General features: G+C 37.0%; 1 protein-coding gene and 1 long non-coding RNA gene across 6 annotated transcripts in view; both read right to left on the minus strand.

Moving 5' to 3' along the window:
* Positions 1–22,986, minus strand: part of LOC131690892 (aryl hydrocarbon receptor) — a 1,300,655-nt gene that overhangs the window by 697,245 nt on the left and 580,424 nt on the right. The gene's annotated exons all lie outside the window — the stretch shown is intronic.
* Positions 12,762–14,449, minus strand: LOC131690895 (uncharacterized). Its single transcript, XR_009305649.1, has 2 exons — positions 13,619–14,449; positions 12,762–13,559 (listed from the first exon to the last, which is right to left on the minus strand). It is a non-coding gene; the product is annotated as an uncharacterized LOC131690895 (long non-coding RNA).

The raw sequence follows: 22,986 nt of genomic DNA on the forward strand, positions 1-22,986 counted from the left end.
ACCATCGGATCGATCTGAAACATATCGGAAAATGAAAAGCCAAATAAATAACTCCAAGCAACGGCGTAGCCAAGAGAAGGTTTTGGGGTTTAACACCATACAACCCCCCCCCCCCCCCCCCCACCACACCCAAAAAAAATATTGGATTGAAGTTGAAAATTTATTGATGCAGACTGATTTAATTCAATATTACAATAACAATTATCTGATCCGTAGATTGATAACCTGTTGTTGTAAACATCATGAGGACTTTTGATAAATTGTCGGAATGGGGTCCTGATATGTACCTGATCTATTGGTCTTCATTTCACAGTTGTCTAATAGCATCAATATCAAATCCCTGCCTGAAAACATTCCAATAGAAAATTACAGAGTTCTGTAATCAATCATAGTCCTCAGATTTATTTTCAAATCGATCTCGTTTTTGTAGAGATGTACTGTAATAAGAGTCTTTATTTAATAGGAAGAGAAGTTAAAATTGATTTAATGTCTATGAAACATAGAACTGCTCACCAAAAAAATGCATAACTTTCAACATTTGCCAAAAATGTTTTTGCCTTTCTCATTCACTCTAAAATTCGTCAATCTAATCCCGACCCGGAGGGCCGAGTGTCATATGCCAATCGACTGAGTTCATCGAGATCGGAAAATGTCTGTGTGTGTATGTATGTGTGTATATGGAAAAAATGTGACCTCTGTTTCTCAGAGATGGCTGGACCGATTTAGTCTCAAGTTAGTTAGTCTCAAATGAAAGGTACAACCTTCCCATCGGCTGCTATTGAATTTTTTTATTGATTGGACTTCCGGTTCCGGAGTTACGAGTTGAAGAGTGCAACCACACAGCAAATTCCTATATAAACTGAAATGAAAAAATTTCAAAATCAAATTTGTATTTTGACTTTTTTTGGACTTTGGTACATTTTTGTCTTTCTCATATAGAAAGGTTATGCAATCACTCTAAAAATCGTCAATCATACCGGCCCGGAGGGAGTATGCAGTGAGGGGTTGCTACTTTAAAATTAAAACTAGTTTAAAATTTCTTAACAAGTTGAAAATTTTCGGCAGGATCTGGATCTCCCGGACCTTTCTCCATGATCCGCCCCTGGTTTCAAGCGACGTTTCAGTATCACATAGTATCTCAAGATCGTGGCTGTCGATCCATTGTATGTATGTGCAAATCGTACTGAACATGTAATATTCATTTCCACCATTGTATTGAACATAACCAGCCATGGAATCGTAGTCTGGACAAATGAGACAAGCACAATTGCACCACTAGGTGGATTAAGACAGGTTTTTTTGGGAATGCGTCGAGTTGAGACGAAAACGTAATATGATTAATAACGAGGATAACACTTTCCGAATGTAGAGAGAAATTTATGAAAAATAACGATTTCCATTCGATTCTAGCAGGTTCTGATCGATTTTGATGAGCATTTGATTTTTGTTGTATGACCAATTATATGTATAGGTCAAATGTTTAAAATCAGTAATTTAAGGTCAAGATAGCATCATTTTGAAACCGCCAACTTCGGAGGTTTAGTATCTTCGAGGAGACAAACGTTAAACAGCGCATCATTTGATAAAATAATTTTGACGGTATATCGTCCAAGAAGTATTTATGGTGATTTTTCTCAGGTTAATATTCATGACTACAATAAAGTCTCAACAAATTCGCTAGACACGAACTCTGTTACTATTTTCTGAAAAATAATTCTGCATAAATTTAAAACTTCAAAAATTACGGTTTCGGAATTATGCCGTTTGGACAGTATGATCGATTTTCACCAAACCCCCACCAAACCGAATTTCTGGCTACGCCGCTGACTTCAAGTAAGTAGAAACAAAGTCGTTCTACACTCGTTCACAAGAAACTTCTTCGAATGCTGAATATCTGATTTTATCAGCCAAATATGAACATATGTTTGATGGGCTCTAGCAGACGAACAAGACTGAATTCGAGTAAATCCTTTCTTGAGCATGTTTTCTTTATCATGAAGATGGAAATATGCAAAAATAAAAAGTTCATCATAATCAGAAATAGTTATCAGACTACATCAATGGACGGGAAGAATATTTTAACAGCTTCAGTTTATTATAAAGAAAAAAAATTGCCCGATTTAGTCAATGTCCCCATTTTGTCAGCCTAAAATACACCATGAGACTGATAAAAATGGGTCTTTATTGTATGTATTATTCACTGTGTTTCACATTAATAGGTACATTTCATTTTTGGGGATTTTTTATTGTATCGAACTACAACAACTTTTAGGTAATTTTCAAGGGGTTTTTTATAGACTTCTTCCAAAATTTGGCGAACCTATTCCAATTCGTATACCAATTAATTGGTATACTTAAGGGTTAATATGTTGCAGATAGAGAAAATACTGAAATTTTCAGCTTTTTTCTTACACAATATTACGAAAGATTATTAAACAATTTTTCTTAATAAGTTTGTGAAAATTATAAACTATTTGAAATTTTTTAATAGTATAATTTTTTTATTTAACCGTGATTTTTTAATAAATAGTGACCATCGCTTCACAACATAGTCTATTTTTCATGGCTTGCGGTGAGCACGATCTCTCGAATTGCTGAACTGAAAATTATGGAATAGAAATTAATTTTTAGTATTCTTTACTTTACTCGCCGCACAGATAGCTCTGAATTAGACCCGCTGGTGCCCTAAGACGATTTCGCTAGATTTTCAGTGCACTGTGCACACAGTGCATTAACGCAAGTGACGGAAGGTTATCGAAAAGTTTCGTGAAAATGAAAATTCCAGTAATGATGATGATTTTCCCAAACGGTTCGTTTTCGAGAGGTTTTTATTTGTTCTTTGGCATTAGGATTAGCGATAATAATTCAAATGAAGGATACTACTGGGAAGTCACCTTTAGAAAAAGTCGATGTCGAAGTAAAATTTGGAACTATGCACGCATGCACTTCAGAGATGGCGTGATATCCGGAGCTGCGATTTCATTTCAACCCATTTTTGTGAAAATGGCGATACTTACAAATGTAAACATAAGGCTTTTTTCATACATGCGAATGAGGGCTTTGGAACGCAACCAATTAACCTAAAAATTTTGATTCTACGATATTGCTTTCTTAAACTACAGCAAAAAATACAACGGGCGAAACTGTATTTTTGTTTGTTTATTTAAAGTTTCGCCCTCCACGCTCCATGCAAACAAACAGGGCGATACTTTTTTTGCTAGCAGTTTTGAAGCGAAACTGTCATTTTCGTATTTTTTAGGATTATCAAGCTGATATCAGCTGTAAATAGTAACAATGATCGCTATTGAAAAAAACCCGGACGAAATCGGTGGTGTAGAACTGTAGTTATTGTAAAAAAACGTAAGGACGATACTTCAATGCTGATAGGTGGGACCGAAAAAGTGAACAATCGCCAAAGGGTAAAGTATAAACTTCAAATCGATAAAAAAAACCTGTTTTAATCCACCTAGCGGTGCAATTGTGCCTTTCTCATTTCTCTAAACTATGGCACGGAGGCTTTTTATGTTCAACATAATTGTGGAAATGTCCATTACATTCTTAGTACACTTTGCACTTATACACAATGGCATGCCAGCCACGAACTTGATGAGCTACGTGTCGACGGTGAAACACTTGAAACAAAAAAATATCATATTCCATTAGCCTAATCATCATTAGATCAATGTTATCTGCTTGCTAACTCATTTTGTCATGCGGGGCTGGGTATGTGAAGAGGGCGAAAGTCCCATGAACGAACGACTCCCCAGCTTAAATTGGTATGCTTTGTGATACAGTGGTGGTTTAAAGATGATGGGGTTGAAAGGGAGGGGTATGAGGGCTGGATGGGGTGGTGGTCTGAGGGGTGATTTAAGGAGATTTTTAAAGAAGGGGCGCGAACAGTAGAGGGGGGGGGGGGCGGGGGTGTAACCCCTCTCCGTAAACCATCAACTACGCCCCTGTTAAAATCCAGAAACACTAAACGAGTCAAAAAAAAAATTTGGCCGGGATTAGGTTGACGTTTTTCAGAGTGATTGCATAACCTTTCTATATGAGAAAGGCAAAAATGTGCCAAAATCCAAAAAAGTGAATCGTAGTCAAATTTTTTTTTCGAGTTTGCATCAAATCTCGACGTTTCATGCACCTTGAACACATTTAGCATCAAAAATAAAAATTCTATTTTTAATTTTTCCTATAGTTTATATGAGAAATTTCTATGTGGCCGCATTCTGAAACCCGTAATTCCGGAACCAGAATTCCGATCGATCCAAAATTCAATAGCAGCCGATGGGAAGGTTGCACCTTTCATTTGAGACTAAGTTTGGGCAAATCGGTCCAGCCATCTCTGAGAAAAATGAGTGACATTATTTGACACATACGCACATACATACACACACACACATACACACACACATACACACACATACACACACACATACATACATACACACACACATACAGACTTTTTCCGATCTCGACGAACTGAGTCGATTGGGATATGACACTCGGCCCTCCGGGCCGGGATTAGGTTGACGTTTTTCAGAGTGATTGCATAACCTTTCTATATGAGAAAGGCAAAAATGTGCCAAAATCCAAAAAAGTGAATCGTAGTCAAATTTTTTTTTCGAGTTTGCATCAAATCTCGACGTTTCATGCACCTTGAACACATTTAGCATCAAAAATAAAAATTCTATTTTTAATTTTTCCTATAGTTTATATGAGAAATTTCTATGTGGCCGCATTCTGAAACCCGTAATTCCGGAACCAGAATTCCGATCGATCCAAAATTCAATAGCAGCCGATGGGAAGGTTGCACCTTTCATTTGAGACTAAGTTTGGGCAAATCGGTCCAGCCATCTCTGAGAAAAATGAGTGACATTATTTGACACATACGCACATACATACACACACACACATACACACACATACACACACACATACACACACACACATACATACATACACACACACATACAGACTTTTTCCGATCTCGACGAACTGAGTCGAATGGGATATGACACTCGGCCCTCCGGGCCGGGATTAGGTTGACGTTTTTCAGAGTGATTGCATAACCTTTCTATATGAGAAAGGCAAAAATGTGCCAAAATCCAAAAAAGTGAATCGTAGTCAAATTTTTTTTTCGAGTTTGCATCAAATCTCGACGTTTCATGCACCTTGAACACATTTAGCATCAAAAATAAAAATTCTATTTTTAATTTTTCCTATAGTTTATATGAGAAATTTCTATGTGGCCGCATTCTGAAACCCGTAATTCCGGAACCAGAATTCCGATCGATCCAAAATTCAATAGCAGCCGATGGGAAGGTTGCACCTTTCATTTGAGACTAAGTTTGGGCAAATCGGTCCAGCCATCTCTGAGAAAAATGAGTGACATTATTTGACACATACGCACATACATACACACACACACACATACACACACACATACACACACATACACACACATACACACACACATACACACACATACATACATACACACACACATACAGACTTTTTCCGATCTCGACGAACTGAGTCGAATGGGATATGACACTCGGCCCTCCGGGCCGGGATTAGGTTGACGTTTTTCAGAGTGATTGCATAACCTTTCTATATGAGAAAGGCAAAAATGTGCCAAAATCCAAAAAAGTGAATCGTAGTCAAATTTTTTTTTCGAGTTTGCATCAAATCTCGACGTTTCATGCACCTTGAACACATTTAGCATCAAAAATAAAAATTCTATTTTTAATTTTTCCTATAGTTTATATGAGAAATTTCTATGTGGCCGCATTCTGAAACCCGTAATTCCGGAACCAGAATTCCGATCGATCCAAAATTCAATAGCAGCCGATGGGAAGGTTACACCTTTCATTTGAGACTAAGTTTGGGCAAATCGGTCCAGCCATCTCTGAGAAAAATGAGTGACATTATTTGACACATACGCACATACATACACACACACACACATACACACAGACATACACACACACATACACACACATACATACATACACACACACATACAGACTTTTTCCGATCTCGACGAACTGAGTCGAATGGGATATGACACTCGGCCCTCCGGGCCGGGATTAGGTTGACGTTTTTCAGAGTGATTGCATAACCTTTCTATATGAGAAAGGCAAAAATGTGCCAAAATCCAAAAAAGTGAATCGTAGTCAAATTTTTTTTTCGAGTTTGCATCAAATCTCGACGTTTCATGCACCTTGAACACATTTAGCATCAAAAATAAAAATTCTATTTTTAATTTTTCCTATAGTTTATATGAGAAATTTCTATGTGGCCGCATTCTGAAACCCGTAATTCCGGAACCAGAATTCCGATCGATCCAAAATTCAATAGCAGCCGATGGGAAGGTTGCACCTTTCATTTGAGACTAAGTTTGGGCAAATCGGTCCAGCCATCTCTGAGAAAAATGAGTGACATTATTTGACACATACGCACATACACACACACACATACACACACACATACACACACACATACACACACACATACACACACATACATACATACACACACACATACAGACTTTTTCCGATCTCGACGAACTGAGTCGAATGGGATATGACACTCGGCCCTCCGGGCCGGGATTAGGTTGACGTTTTTCAGAGTGATTGCATAACCTTTCTATATGAGAAAGGCAAAAAACGATATTTTTGGCTCAGTACAATATATAACCCCTTTAGGAAAATTCAGTTTTCCCACCTCAATTTAGATATTTTATTAACAGAGCATTAACAATAATTCGTAGCTATGTCTATTTTATGGGCCATTTTTTCGCTTCCCATTGATTTGATTTGAGATTTCTAGCACTGATGTTGTCCTATGCTGATTTGAGCGATTCTCTGAGTCCTGCCACTTTCCCATGTAGTATGTGTTATCAAAAACATCGCGAAGCATCAAGTTCTAAATGTTCTCAAACGATATAATATCCGAAGAGAGTGATAAGAGTTATAAGAAATGTCTCATCACACTGTTAGGTGGATTAAAAGCGTTTTTTTCATAAAAATAGGTGCTTCCCTCGCAGTGCTAGAAGCTGCTGAATTTTTACCTTCCAATGCTCAGTATAATTCTCCTAGAATATTTACAATAGTCCAATTACGTGGAAAACATAGCCAAAGACAGTTTAAATTGATAATTTCTATCAGTTTTCAATAATATTGCACCATAACGAAGATATATGAAAAATTCATTTTTCGTTGTTAACGTAAACTGTCCCTGGCAACACTGCTCCACCGGAATCCAATCAGACTAATTGCAATAACATAGGTTCTAGAGGCGATCCTTGTAACTGTTAATACTCAAATGAAAGGCAATAGTCACATTTATTAGCCTTACTTGTTTTTGTGAGCAAATCTTGCCTCAATCAAAAGTTGTAGCTGTTTAAAAACGTTGTTGTCCACAATCAACATGGGCATGAAAAGGCTAATGTTATAAATAAATTAAAGAATGATACGAATAAGATGCATGAGATAATAAATTTATCGAAAGAATGAAATGAATACAATAGATAAAATGAGGTCAAATAAACAAAATGAATCAAAAGAATTCTAAATGAAAAAAAATCATTAAAATGGAATGATTATTCAAAATAAGTCAAATATTTAAAATGCAAAAAATTAAAAAAACGAATTTATTCCATGAAATAAATGATCTGGAAAAAATGAGTATAAAGAATAAAATTTAAAAAAGTTAGTGCTCTTTGCAATGGGATTCGTGATATTCGTTTTATTCATTTACTTCATAATGAATAAAACGAATTTCACGAATTCCATAATCATTGTTTTCTGAAGTGTTTGTGAAAATCCCATTGCAAAGAGCAAGTTTTCGTTCTTCTTTTCTTGAAGGCATTTTAAGATTATCTTTTTATTTCTACTTTATTGATGGGCCTTAATTAGTCATCAGGAAATTTAGAAATCAGGAATTTATCTTGGAATTAAAAGATGTTTTTTGGTCACAGATATCTGAAAAATGATTTTTGTACAGAAAAGAATTTTCGGGTCCAGTATTTTAACGCGTAATTGGAAATAGTAAATGAGACCACCTGTAAATAGTTATCATTTGCATTGAAGTATATATAAAAAAGTGTCAAGTGTCCAGGCTATGTTGACAATTATATTATTGTCGATGCCACAAAAGCCGTACATTTAGTCGATTACAATGCTGTCTCTTTCCACTCATCCTTATCACTGGAGAATTATTTCGTTCGGAATTCTCGTTCTGGAGATATGGGTTTATGAGTCCTACACAAAACAATATCATGACAAAGGAACGGTTCAAACTACCAGGATGAGTATTTAAATTTATCGAAAATCCAGTGGCCATTGAAAGTGTCCCTGGACAGCTTTTGAGACACGAATATTCTTACAAGTTACAAGTCGTATGTTTCCACAAATAACTATTTTTAGTCACATTGATCATGAAAAATGTATATTAGGAGTTTTAGTACAACTCCGTATCAGTTGTAGTTACACAGTAATATGTATGACATAAATTCAGTGAGATCAACTATCTGTCCAATGCATAAACAGTGATTGCAACCCTTGATAATTTTCGTGTAGAATACGGAGCACTCAAACGAAACGTCTATTGAACTGTCCCATGTCTGTACTAATTCTGACATTGAAGCTCAAAAATGGTACATTAATCTTAAGGCAGGCTGACTGCATGAGGTATTTTTTTTAGTTCTATCATTTTGAGAAATAGAAAAACTTTCGGTACAATTAGGTTACTGCAGATTTAACAAAGCAGCATTAAATGTTATGCAATAGAGTTAACAATAATATATTTCGTGTAACAATTCATCCGTAGCAGTATTATGAAGTAACATCCTCAAGTAGAGTTGCCACCCCTCCGGGTTTAACCCGGAGACTCCGGTTTTCAGGAGCGATCTCCGGGCCTCCGGGCTTTACATCAATTTCTCCGGGTTTGGTGGGAAGAAGCATAATTTCAAATTTTGTGGAATAATTTTATTATTTACCAAATATTTAAAAATCCAGTTAGCTATTACTCTGGTTCAGATTCATTTTGTCCGACTAACACTTCGTTTCAAGGTGGCGAGGATGAGTTCACCAAATATTGCTGATTTCTTTCACAAAGCAATGAAAATGAAAAATTAATTAAATTTACTCTAAATTTAATATTTCGCTATATGCTACAATTGAAATGTTGCATCCCAATAAGTCGCTCAAAATGGTGTAAAAAAGTTATTTTGCTGCAATTTTACCATATCACTTCACTGTTAGTGGTGCTTATCACCAGCTGCACCAAGGTATGGCAGATTTGTTCTAATCCAACTGGCTAGAGCAACATCACACGAGTTCTTCCGGTGTTGTTGCTACTCCTGCAGCGACTCTTAACTGTTGGATTGAAAGGTGAGTTTGGCCCCTTTGTTGCGACCTCTGCTGATGAATAACCGACACCACAAAGTGATTCCCATGCGATACCACTGCCCTGCCTCCTTTGCTCACCTTTTCCTGTTAGTTGTGGAGAAGAGAAATGCTCGTTTCACTTATCCTCCACAGCGAGAGTAGCTGGTGCTTTTATATTCTTAGCACTTAGTCGGGGAAGTGAAATACTACACCTGATTAAACCGACAAAACCGTACTCAAACGTGAACAGTATACAGCTTTACTCTAGCGTAGTAATAGAAAGCAATTAAACTGCTCTACAATGCCGATCAATCGCTTTGTTCCCAATTTCTGTCTAGTTCCACCCAAAATCCACCCCTCCTCCATCGGTCAGTGAAAATCTCCGGGTCAAAGCCTCTCCAGAGGTGGCAACCCTATCATCAAGTGGATGATAAAGCAAGGTTCAAAGTTCGTCAGGAATCTTCTTGCACTAAATATTAATTTTTAATTCTTTCGTTTACGAGGTGGTTTCTTGTTATTCTTTCTAAGCTCCGTTTTTCTTTGTTTCTCTTCCTTTACTTTCCTTTTTTCTTCAGTTTTCGCCTTGTGGTATGCAACTGTTCGTCTCAATGTTAAAACAGCAGGACTACGTCACTTGAATCGTGATGTTTCTGTTCGTGTGAGTGTTTCAGGCGATTCTAGGAATTCAGCAAGCACACTCTTATTATCATTATTTAGCTGTAATATGTCTCTTATGTCGTTTTTCATTGAAAAACACTGGAGCGGTGGATTGCACTAGTTTTGCACTTTCTAGCAGAAGTGGGAATGAAAAACGTCTAGTGGCCTGCTATTCTGCTAGAAAATGCAACACCAATGCAATCCACTGCCCCGGGGGTTTTCAATGAAAAACCCCATTGGATTTGTCAACATAGAGCTCGTCGAATTCAACAAATTCGAACTACAAATGTTATTCAACATGGATTTCAAAAGTCTCCTCTTTGGTCATATTATGGTCTTCAATGACATGTTGCTCAATCGTTTGATTTTCGACCTCCATTGGTTTGAACATTTTTAAATAATTTGACCAAAAAGAGCAGGCAACCTACCGTTACGAAATTTTTCACTTTTTGATTATTCTAACTCGATAAACAAATAGCTGTCAAGAAAGAAAATCGAGGGGTGTCCAAAATAAGTTGATATCATTTTTTTAAGACATATTGTGGACACCATTTATTTAAGTTTTCTTAGATAAAACATTACGAAAAAACCTTTTCAAACACGTAACATGCATAATACTAAATCAGACAAACTAATTAAATCGATAAAAAATATTATAATTGTACATTTAAATCCAATTTGAAAAGGTATCATTTCCACTAGTTCCTCTTGACTATCGTTGAAACATGAAACGTTTTCGGTGATATTTTTGAAAACTGTGGATTCTGTTTAATTTTAAACAATTAGAGATCAACTAATGATATTGAAACTTAATAGACAACCCAAGGAATGTAATTGCTGCATCAAACCAAACAAATGCAGAGAAACTTGGCAATGTAGGAGGCAAATACATTAACCGGGTTCAAAATAAGTAGCGGTCCAAATTAGGTTGGTTACCCTACAAACGCTTAGTATGGAATTGAATTAAATTGCAGTTGATGTAATTTTCGGATTTTTGTCATATAACTCTCCTTAGTGCAACGTTTCGAAGGAATAGCCCCTTATCTTCAGAGGAAAGCAGGGTAAAACATAAAGTAGTTTTCTCATATTACAATTATTTTGCAAATTTTGCCAGGACAACAAATATTTTCTTTTTCAAGTAGAATGTAATATTTAGTTTGTTTCCGCAAGTGGTTCTGTTCTACACTAAAATGAAAAACTATTTATAGGGAAACAGAAGACAAAAGGTTTGTTCTCTTTAACCTGAACACATACATCGCAAGATTAAATTCGCTTGGATACTAACAAATATTACAGATTAGTTGAAGATCTTATGACACATCTTAGAAATGGATTTGGAAATATCATGATAGATCTGAGTCGTGACAGTTGCAACGAATACGATTGGGAGAGATCGTGGGTGGGGAGGGTCGACAAGTGAGGAATGATAAATGATGGTTAGTTGTGTGACATTATTATAAATAATGCAACTGATAATTTTTACGCCATAATTATTATAACATAAATCTTGGAAAAGAAAATAAACTTTCATTAGAATTTTGTTATTCAAAAACACAGTTGCTCTCGGTGCTACGAGTATGAGTATGAATTATGTTAGAAATTTATTTTCTCAATACTTGGTGATCTGTGCAGTCATATACCATCCAACGTCTATCTCACGACTGAACGCAATGCTTATTCCTACGGATAAATACATCAACTCTGGACAAATTTTCACCTTGAAGTAAATTTACACATTGTTTTGTCTTTGAAGTAAACTTGCGTAATGATTTTTGAAAAATAATTAATTAATTCAATATCAATTCTTCAAAAGGGCTAATGAGATTTTTATAAACAAACTTATTTCGCTCATTACTCCGCAGTCGAGTCGAATTTCATGAAAGATACACATGAATCAACATCTTTACCCTTGGTAGAATCAATTTCAAATGTCTTCTGGGTTGAAAATATAACAAATTAAAAGAAATCATCAAAACAAAAGTTTGTTTTCAAATCTTATTAGCCCTATACTAATATTGATATGGAATTATAAAGTAAATTTACAAAATTTTCTCGAAATCGAATTCTTTGAATCCGCAGATGTGTTTTCATACCCTGATATTCAAATTCGGTTTAGTTTTTCTCCTAAAACACCCGTAAAGCAATACTCTGTATGCAACGATTTAATTTTTAGTTAGTGGAAATTGGTAAGCGATTAATAAAAATACAAAATGTTTAATATCTCCGCCGTTCGTGAACGGATTTTGACAATCTATAGCTTGTTTGAAAGGTAATTTTAGCTTTATAACTATGTGTACATAACATGACTGCATTGCTTCGTTCGAAAGTTATTTGCTTTAAACCCTTTGTGTTCATCCATATCTCAAAAAGTAAACAACATATCGAAAAACAAAAATCAAACTGTCAAATGGCAACGTTAGGCCTTTCATATGAAACTAATTTCGTTAAGATCGGTTCAGTGGTTGCTGAGATAATTACATGACACTATTGCACATACATACATACCCACACACACACACACACGCAAGCGCGCACATACGGACTATTTTCGCCGGGATCTGGCCGATACTCAAGCCCGGGAAACAGTGAAACACAACACACAAAGCGGACGAACAGCACCCAAACAGGAAAACTAAATAAACTGGGCTGGCCCCGCACAGGCCAGCAAAAGAGCGTTCTTTTCCGCCTTCTGTAATCACTTTTAGCCCGCGCAACACTAAAGGTCTATTTTCTAGAACAAGCAACATTTATTTACACTATGCACATGATTGTTATTTTTAAATTTCACTGCTTCGATTTTTATTCTAAGTCCCGGTCTGTGGGGATACGGGCGTGCGACGTATGCACGGCGAGCGCGACGTACAGTTGGTTGCGCTGGACTGTGTTATTCGGCGATAAACTTTGTACTGCCGTACTGTCCTGCTGCTCCCACAGGACACGAGATGGCTGAAGGGGAAGATGATCCAACCGTGTGCGATCATCTGCTCTCGGTGCTGCTACGGCGACGAATTTGCATGGAAAGCGTCGGATTGCAAAAAGCATTGTTCATCTCCAGTGGCAATTGGCAGCAATCAGCTGGGTAACGATGATGATAGCTTGCCTTCGGTTTGCCTGTGCGCCAGCTGATCGAAATTGAAGGATAATTTAATCTGTGCCACCGGGGTGAAAATAAGCGATTTGGCACACTATCTGCTGGTGTCGATTTGGGGGGTCAAAATAATTATCTGGTACGATGTTCACTTCGGCGTGAACATTCTCCCCGCCTTGAATTATCGTGAAAATGCAACCAGTAGTTGTTTAGGCCAGTGATATGGGCCGAACTACTGGAATATTGATGATGTCGGTAGCTTTGACGATCCTGCTAGTTGGTATGGACTAGCGGTGTAGCTGTGTTGTCTGTTTCTTGCGATGACGTAGTACGGGCCGAAAACTGTCCGGAGATAGTGTTGCTAGGTGATGGTGACTCGTCGACGGCGATCACAGAAAACTTCTGTGCGGTCCAGTCTGCTACTAGAGTGGTGATCCCGTGACGTCACAAACGTTCATGGTGATTATAATTGATTTCATACCGATATTCTGTAGGGATGATGCTCGTAGAGGGTGGAGTCCGATATTCTGTCGGAATGGTGATCGTAGAGTTTCGTTGATGTAGCGATGAGTGCACCTACGATCATGATAAAACGATCCGAAATTCTGTCCGGATAGATGTGCGTACAGAATATAGTGCGGTGGGTAACGATCACGATGAATACTGAAATATAAGAAATCTGTTCGCAAACATCGTTGCTGTTGAGCGAAAAAATGGTACTTAACTATAGGGATCTTTAATTTGGAAAAATTGTGCCAATTTTTTCACATTTATTGATAGCAGGTGTCCTTACGAGTACACTCATATCATTCTTAAACCTTAATTATTATTTTCTGATTTTCAAATTAAAAAAAAACCAAATTAAATTCAACCAACAAACTGACAGTTGTCCGACTAAATGACGTATCAGCAAATATCTCGTTCGCCTCATTGTTAACTGGGACAGCACCCCACACAGCTTGATCTGGTACTTTGTCAATCCGCTAACAGCCTGCCATTCTATCTACCATCTGCAAACTACACGCCACCGAAAAACTACCTAAAATTCAGTACTTTTGACTCAATCTCGTGGTATCGTGCAGGAAGGTAAAATTAGGTAAACCGTGTTGAAGGTAGTTTCCATTTAACTACGGCAAAAATAATAACTCAACCTTGAGTTTAATTTACTTAAATTTAAGTTGAATTTACCTAATTTTGAGTATACCCCAAACAACTTAAAAGTACCTTACTGCACGGAAGACTTCGACTGAGTCGAATCTCTCTTTTTGTTTTTGACAACACTAATAAGTGCGAAAGCGACGCACAGCTCAAAAGTACCTAAATTTAAGTTAAAAGAACTTATTCTGTAGGTTATTTTACGGTTGCGTGTATGGTAGATCTGATAAGGCAACCTAGAGTCGTGCAAGTCGCATGGGTTTGGATGTGTTATTGTCCTAAAAGGAAAAAAACTAAAAAATGTTTTTACATTTCTTACAAAAGAAATGTATAGGATTCGCTCAAACTTTGACAACTTTTTCCGAGGCCCGGAGGGCCGAGTCTCATATACCAATCGACTCAGCTCGACAAATTGAGACAATGTCTGTATGTGTGTGTGTGTGTGTGTGTATGTATGTATGTACAAAATGTCATGTAATTATCTCAGCAATGGCTGAACCGATCTTAATGAAATTAGTTTCAAATGAAAGGCCTAACGTTGCCATTTGACACTATTATTTTTGATTTTCGATATGTTATTTACTTTCTGAGATATGGGCGATTTTGTCAAAACACGCCAGGTTTTTTGCAAATAACTTTCGAACAATACAATACTGTCCCACAAACTGCACATAATTAGAAAGTTTGTAAAAATACCTTTCTTACAAGCTATAGATTGTCTAAATCCGTGCACGAGCGGCGGAAATATTAGACATTTTGTCTTTTTAGTCCTCGCTTACCAATTTCCACTAATTAAAAATGAGATTGTTTCATACAGAGCATTGCTTTACTGGTGTTTTAGGGGCAAAACTAAACCGATTTTGAATATCGGGGTATGAAAACACATCTACGTGATTCAAGGAATTCGATGTTGAGAACATTTTGTGAATTACCTTTATAATAAATGAACTTTTTTTTTTTAAAAATCAATATATAAGTTCACTTCAAAGACAAAATAATGTGTTGATATAGAAACAGTGAGTTCTAGTATTTATTCCTTGGATTAGGCATTGCGTTCAATCATGAGGTAAATGTTGGATGGTATATCAACACACAGATCAACAAGTAATTCACCTAGTAGTGATATAAAAGATTTCTAATATAATTATACTTGTGGCGTCACTGAAAGCAACTGTATGTTTGAAGCCCAAAAATCTAGCGAAAATTTAGGTCTTTTGCAAGATTTAGGTTATACTAGTTATGGCGCAAAAATTACTACTTACATTATTTATGATAAGAATGTAAGAATCAATATATCATAATAATATACCTATAAAAATAATGTCACTGCATTAACCATCATTTGCCATTCCTCACACGCCCCCCCCCCCGCCACCCCATCACTCTCTCTCACTCTCTCTCTCTCACTCTCTCTCTCTCTCTCTCTCTCTCTCTCTCTCTCTCTTCTCTCTCTGTTTCTCTTCTATCGCATCTATCTAGCTATTTCTGTATGCATTCTAAGTTGTGTGATAAGATCTTCTGCCAATCTGAAATATTTATTAATTGTAATTGCGAAGGTTTGAGAAAACAAAACTATTTTTTGTCTGCTGCTACATCAACTCAACTTTAATTCAATTGTATTCAAAGCCTGTATCTACACTATAATTAAGGAAATTCATGGCTATATCAGAAAAATATTTGGCCTAACTGGGTAATATGAAAGTTTGACGATGGAAATTTTCAAAAGAGACATTCCACGTGCGATATTTAAACTATTCGTATCTATATTGAATTTTGAATGAAATATATGCTCAAAAACTGAAAGCTGAAGCCAGCAGGATTGGAATTGCCATCAACGTTTCGAAGACAAAATACATGAGAGGAAGAGGTTCTAGAGACGACAATGTGAACCTCCCACCCGAGTTCGGATTGACGGTGACGAAATCGAGATGGTCGACGAATTCATGTATTTAGGTTCACTGGCAACTGACGACAATGATAACAGCAGAGAAATTCAGAGACGGATCTTAGTGGGAAATCGTGCCTACTTTGGACTCTAGAGGACACTCCGGTCGAACAAAATTCGCCGCCGCACGAAGTTGATTATCTTCAAGACGGTGGTCCTCTACGGCCACGAGACCTGGACTATGCTCGTGGAGGACCAACGCGCCCTTGGAGTTTTCGAACGAAAGGTGTTGCGTACCATCTATGGTGGCGTGCAGATGGAAGACGGAACGTTGCGCAGGCGAATGAACCATGAGTTGTATCAGCTGCACATTCGTTGTATTGATACGAACTTTCATGAAAAATAACGGATCAAAGACCAAAAATATCCACAAATTAGATCCAGGAAAAGAAGGCTCCCAAAGCACCCACTCTCGATGGGGGATGCAACTACAATGTTACAACTTATCGTCGTCCATATTTGGATATACTGAGTAGTTTGATTCATTTGATTCATTTGATTCATTTGATTCATTTGATTGATTTGATTTATTTGATTGATTTGATTCATTTGATTCATTTGATTCATCTGATTCATCTGATTCATCTGATTCGTTTGATTAATTTGATTCATTTCATTCATTTAATTCATTTGATTCATTTGATTCATTTGATCCATTTGATTCATTTGATTCATTTGATTCATTTGATTCATTTGATTCATTTGATTCATTTGATTCATTTGATTCATTTGATTCATTTGATGCATTTGATTCATTTGATTCATTTGATTCATTTGATTCATTTGATTCATTTGATTCATTTGATTCATTTGATTCATTTGATTCATTTGATTCATTTGATTCATTTGATTCATTTGATTCATTTGATTAATTTGATTAATTTGATTCATTTGATTCATTTGATTCATTTGATTCATTTGATTCATTTGATTGATTTGATTTATTTGATTGATTTGATTCATTTGATTCATTTGATTCATCTGATTCATCTGATTCGTTTGATTAATTTGATTAATTTGATTAATTTGATTAATTTGATTCATTTAATTCATTTGATTCATTTGATTCATTTGATCCATTTGATTCATTTGATTCATTTGATTCATTTGATTCATTTGATTCATTTGATTCATTTGATTCATTTGATTTATCTGATTCATTTTATTCCTATCTTTAATTTTATGCATTTCATGTTCAGTCATTCGTTTTATTTCATTCAATTTGTTAGTATGAGTCAATTTATTCTATTAATCTTATAACTATTTCTAAATATAATCTTAATTTTTATGTGCCTACTTCTCGTGAGTTCTGCAAACTAATCCAATAGTGAAATGTGTAAGAAATGTCTCATCTCACTGCTAGGTGGATTAAATCGGTTTTTTCAATAGTTTCGGGCCTGAAAATTGGAAAAGGACAGAGATATTAACTCACGGTACTAATCTGCATCAGAATATGCCTTAACCCGCACATCCCTAAAGATCCCTATTGTCAAGTCACAGCCGGGGGTTCTAAGAACCCACTCGGCGAGGCTTGTGCTCTTTACAGATGCTTCAGGAACTGCTCGATTCCCCCGAGCTTGGGCCAGGATCTCGTCTGGCGACTCCATACCTTGAATGAAGGCCGGGATCTCGTCCGGCGGGTGTGTTTGTTGCAATGGCTTCGTTGATGGTGGTGACAAAACCGCGTCGTCGTTGCTTATTTTGTGTAGTGATGTGATGTAATCAACTTTGTGGTGCAATCAGTACGTCCGCGCACTGATTACACGCAAAAGATGGATTCCTTCCTCACAAGGAGTGAGTTGAGGAACAGAACCCCACGGAAAGTTGATCCAGTATCGGGTGAGCTGACGGATGACGTGAAGAATTTGGCGAATGTCACTTTCCGGTTGCATGATTTCTGGCGAATGCGCAATCATAAATCCATCAAATCGCCCTTTGATGGGTCCAGAAAACACCAACGGTGAAATATGAAGCACTTGGTTGCTTCCTAGGTCGGAAAGTGACTCGACATCCGTGTGTAGTTGTGTGTGTGTGTGAGAATCGTCCTTCGGTCGTCTTTGACGGGAAAAGTATAGCCAATTGCTTCCAGGAAGAACGAATCGCGCGTGTATGTGGGTTGACGTTGTGCGCATTTTGGCCACCAGAGATCCTTAACGAGCCCAGTGTGCGCGTACGGGGCACGAAACACTAATGCAGGTAGAGCAAATCCAGTGCAGGCTTATGAAGGTAATACACGATCACGCGCCGTTCCGATTGTCTGTTGGCGACACATACGATGACCGGCGTTCCGTGCTGCATTAAATGAAGCGGTCGTCAGTTGCCGCGAATTGATGACGTGGGATTTGGCATCTGACACCACAATATGGCTGGCTTCGAGTGTGAATCGGGCTGGTAGTCTTCGTCGTAGGGAGCTCACGAATATGTGATGACGAAAATGGCTCACAACGGTGCTCGTCCCGAAGAATCGCAGCGAAAGCGGGACGTGTTGTGGCCACGAATCGGTCCTGCTTGGACCTACTGTTACAGCGCGGTCGGTGTGTAACTTTCGCGAATTGTGTTTCCTCGTCAACGGCTAGAAAGAAGACCACCAGGAGCACCGATTTTTTCACACACTTGAATGAAACTGCACTCACCCATTTCCGTTGATGATGCGATGGAAAACGCGTCCTACAGCTGGTAGATTTGTTTCATAGTACTCCAGCTGGTCGCCGATTCTCCAAATCGGCAGGGAAAATGATCTCAATCAGTGTCTTCGCAGTATTGGAAAATGGGTACAGTCTCCATTGCAGTTTCTCCCACAAACCGGGTTGATCACGATGACGCTCGCGGAAACAAAAGCGCGATCGTTGCGCGCGTTTTGAAGCGGACCAGTTGGCTTGCGGTAAATGGAGCGCCATCCTGTGGACTTGAGGGGTCTATCCAACTCGAAGGACCATGTTTACGCCGGTATCTGGCCGATACTCAAGCCCGGGAAACAGTGAACCCAACACACAAAGCGAACGAACAGCACTTAAACAGGAAAACTAAACAAACTGGGCTGGCCCCGCACAGGCCAGCAAAAGAGCGTTCTTTTCCGTCTTCTCCAATCACTTTTAGCCCGCGCAACACTAAAAGTCTATTTTCTAGAACAAGCAACATGTAATTACATTATGTAGATGATTGTTATATTTAAATTTCACTGCATCGATTTTTATTCCAAGTCCCGGTCTGTGGGGATACGGGCGTGCGACGTATGCACCGCGAGCGCGACGTACAGTTGGTTGCGCTGGACTGTGGTATTCGGCGATAAACTTTGTACTGCCGTATTGTCCTGCTGCTGAGACGGCTGAAGGGGAAGATGATCCAACCGTGTGCGATTTGTGAATTACCTTTATAATAAATTAACTATTTCTCAAAAATCAATATATAAGTTCACTTCAAAGACAAAATAATGTGTTGATAAAGAAACAGTGAGTTCTAGTATTTATCTCTTGGATTAGGCATTACGTTCAATCATGAGGTAAATGTTGGATGGTATATCAATACACAGATCAACAAGTAATTCACCTAGTAGTGAGATAAAAGATTTCTCATATAATTATACTCGTGGCGTCACCGAAAGCAACTGTATGTTTGAAGCCCAAAAGTCTAGCGAAAATTTAGCTCTTTTCCTTTTACTACTCACATTAATTATGACAAGAATGAAAGAAATCAATATATCATAATAATATACCTATAAAAATAATGTCACTGCATTAACCATCATTTGCCATTCCTCACACGCCCCCACCCATCTCTCTCTCTCTCTCTCTCTCTCTCTCTCTCCTTCTCTCTCTGTCTATCTCTTCTATCGCATCTATCTAGCTATTTCTGTATCCATTTCTAAGTTGTGTGATAAGATCTTCTGCCAATCTGAAATATTTATTAATTGTAATTGCGAAGGTTTGAGAAAACAAAACTATTTTTTGTCTGCTGCTACATCAACTCAATTTTAATTCAATTGTATTCAAAGCCTGTATCTACACTATAATTAAGGAAATTCATGGTTATATCCGAAAAATGTTTGGCTTAACTGGGTAATATGAAAGTTTGACGATGAAAATTTTCAAAAGAGACATTCCACGTACGGTATTCAAACTATTCGTATCTCTATTGAATTTTGAATGAAATATATGCTCAAAGACTGAAAGCTGAAGCCAGCAGGATTGGTCTTGCCATCAACGTTTCGAAGACAAAATACATGAAAGGAAGAGGTTCTAGAGACGACATTGTGAACCTCCCACCCGAGTTCGGATTGACGGTGACGAAATCGAGATGGTCGACGAATTCATGTATTTGGGCTCACTAGTAACCGACGATAATTATAACAGCAGAGAAATTCAAAGACGGATCTTGGCGGGAAATCGTGCCTACTTTGGACTCCGCAGGACGCTCCGGTCGAACAAAATTCGCCGCCGCACGAAGTTGATTATCTACAAGACGCTGATTAAATCGGTGGTCCTCTACGGCCACGACAGCTGGACTATGCTTGTGGAGGACCAACGCGCCGTTGGAGTTTTCAAACGAAAGGTGTTGCGTACCATCTATGGTGGCGTGCAGATGGAAGACGGAACGTGGCGCAGACGAATGAACCATGAGTTGTATTAGCTGCACATTCGTTATATTGGTACGAACTTTCATGAAAAATAACGGATCAAAGACCAAAAATATCCACAAATCAGATCCAGGAAAAGAAGTCTCCCAAAGTACCCACTCTCGATGAGGGATGCAACTGCAATGTGTCTTCTAACTTATCGTCGTCCATATTTGGATATACTGAGTAGTTTGCACCATTTCTTTTTCACAGTATTCGTCTGTATAGGACTTATTTATCCATATTTTCTGCACGAGAATTCGGAACGAAACAATATGAAAGCTATGAGGATGAATGGAAAGAGACTGCATTGCAATCAACTGAATGCACGGCTTTTATGCTATCGACATAGCCTAGACATTTTACACTATTTACTTCAATGCAAATAAAAACTTTGAAATATCTACCTGTCTCATTCACGAATCGCATTCTCCCTGTCGTTCTCTGTTCAAGGGGCTTGAAAGCACATGTGACCTTGTCTCACTTTACTATATTCAATTGCGTGTTAAAATACTGGACCAGTAAATTCTATTCTGTACATAAATCTTTTTTTCGGGAATATGTGACCAAAAAGTAAACTTTGAATTCCAAAGCAAATTGAACGTTCCAGATTCCTGATAAATAATTAGGGTCCAGCAATAAAGTAGAAACACCAGATAATCTTAAAACGACTATGCTATAGTTAGGGTGAAATATAGCATAGTGCTTTCGCATAGGCCTGCTAAGCCAAGACAAGTTTCGGTTTCACTGTGTCTCATCGGCATAAACAGAACTTCTGCTCGAACGGGACATCACGTTTGATCAGTCGTTCGATTGAAACACAAAGTGTGTTTTAGTTTTAAGGGATTTGCGTCAAGCCGGCGCTAATCTATTCCGACAATAAGTTAGTGTTGGTTTCTGATGAGGCGAAGCCGAAACGCAACACAGTATGACTTAAAACGACGCCGTCAAGTAAAGAAGCATGAAAACAAAAAGAATAAAACCAAAAAAAAGATGGAAGCCCTAGAAAGTCCATTGCATATTTATTAGCCTTTTCTCAGAAGATGGGATTTTCAAAACATTTCAAAACTTTTTGATGCAATGGTTCCCAAATTCGTTCAAATCCGGTTTATTCATTTTCTTAATTCAAAAATGTTTTTAGCTTCAAATATATGAACGCTTCATTTTAATTAATTATTTCATACCGTATCTTTTTATTCGTTTTGTTCATCTGCGTTCATTTTACTTATTTTATTCGTTTCATTCTTTGGATTCACTCTGATCAGTTTATTCCTTTTGTGCATTTTTCTCATATCATTCATTTCATTGTTTTCATTGTATGCATTTTATTCATTTTTTCCAGTTTATTCATTTTGTTCAGTTTCTTCATTTTAATAATCTGACTACTTTTTCAGTTTCAATCATTTCATCAAAATAATTTATTTGATTCAATTTATTTCTTTATATTAATTTATAACCTTTTACCATTGTTCAATTTTTCATTTTAATCAATGCATTTAATTCTGCCAATTTTCTTCTTTTTATTCATTTTGTTACTTCAGCTCATTTTGTTTATTTGATTCGTTTGTTTTATTTATGCATATCATTTATTTTTTACTTTATTCATTTTGTTCATCCATTCTTTTTATTCATTTGATCCATTTCATTAATTTGATTCATTGTATTCACTGGATGAATTAAATCAATTTGATTCATTTGATTAATTTGATTAATTTGATTCTTGTGATTCATGTGATTCATTTGATTCATATGATTCATTTGAGTCATTTGATTCATTTGATTCAATTGATTCATTTGATTCATTTGATTCATTTGATTCATTTGATTCATTTGATTCATTTGATTCATTTGATTCATTTGATTCATTTGATTCATTTGATTCATTTGATTCATTTGATTCATTTGATTCATTTGATTCATTTGATTCATTTGATTCATTTGATTCATTTGATTCATTTGATTCATTTGATTCATTTGATTCATTTGATTCATTTGATTCATTTGATTCATTTGATTCATTTGTCTCATTTGAATCATTTGTTTCATTTGATTCATTTTATTCATTTTATTCATTTGATTCATATCATTCATTTGATTCGTGTGATTCATTTGATTCATTTGATTTATTTTATTCATA

Source organism: Topomyia yanbarensis, chromosome 3, assembly GCF_030247195.1.
Source record: "Topomyia yanbarensis strain Yona2022 chromosome 3, ASM3024719v1, whole genome shotgun sequence".
In the NCBI taxonomy this organism is placed as follows: domain Eukaryota; kingdom Metazoa; phylum Arthropoda; class Insecta; order Diptera; family Culicidae; genus Topomyia; species Topomyia yanbarensis.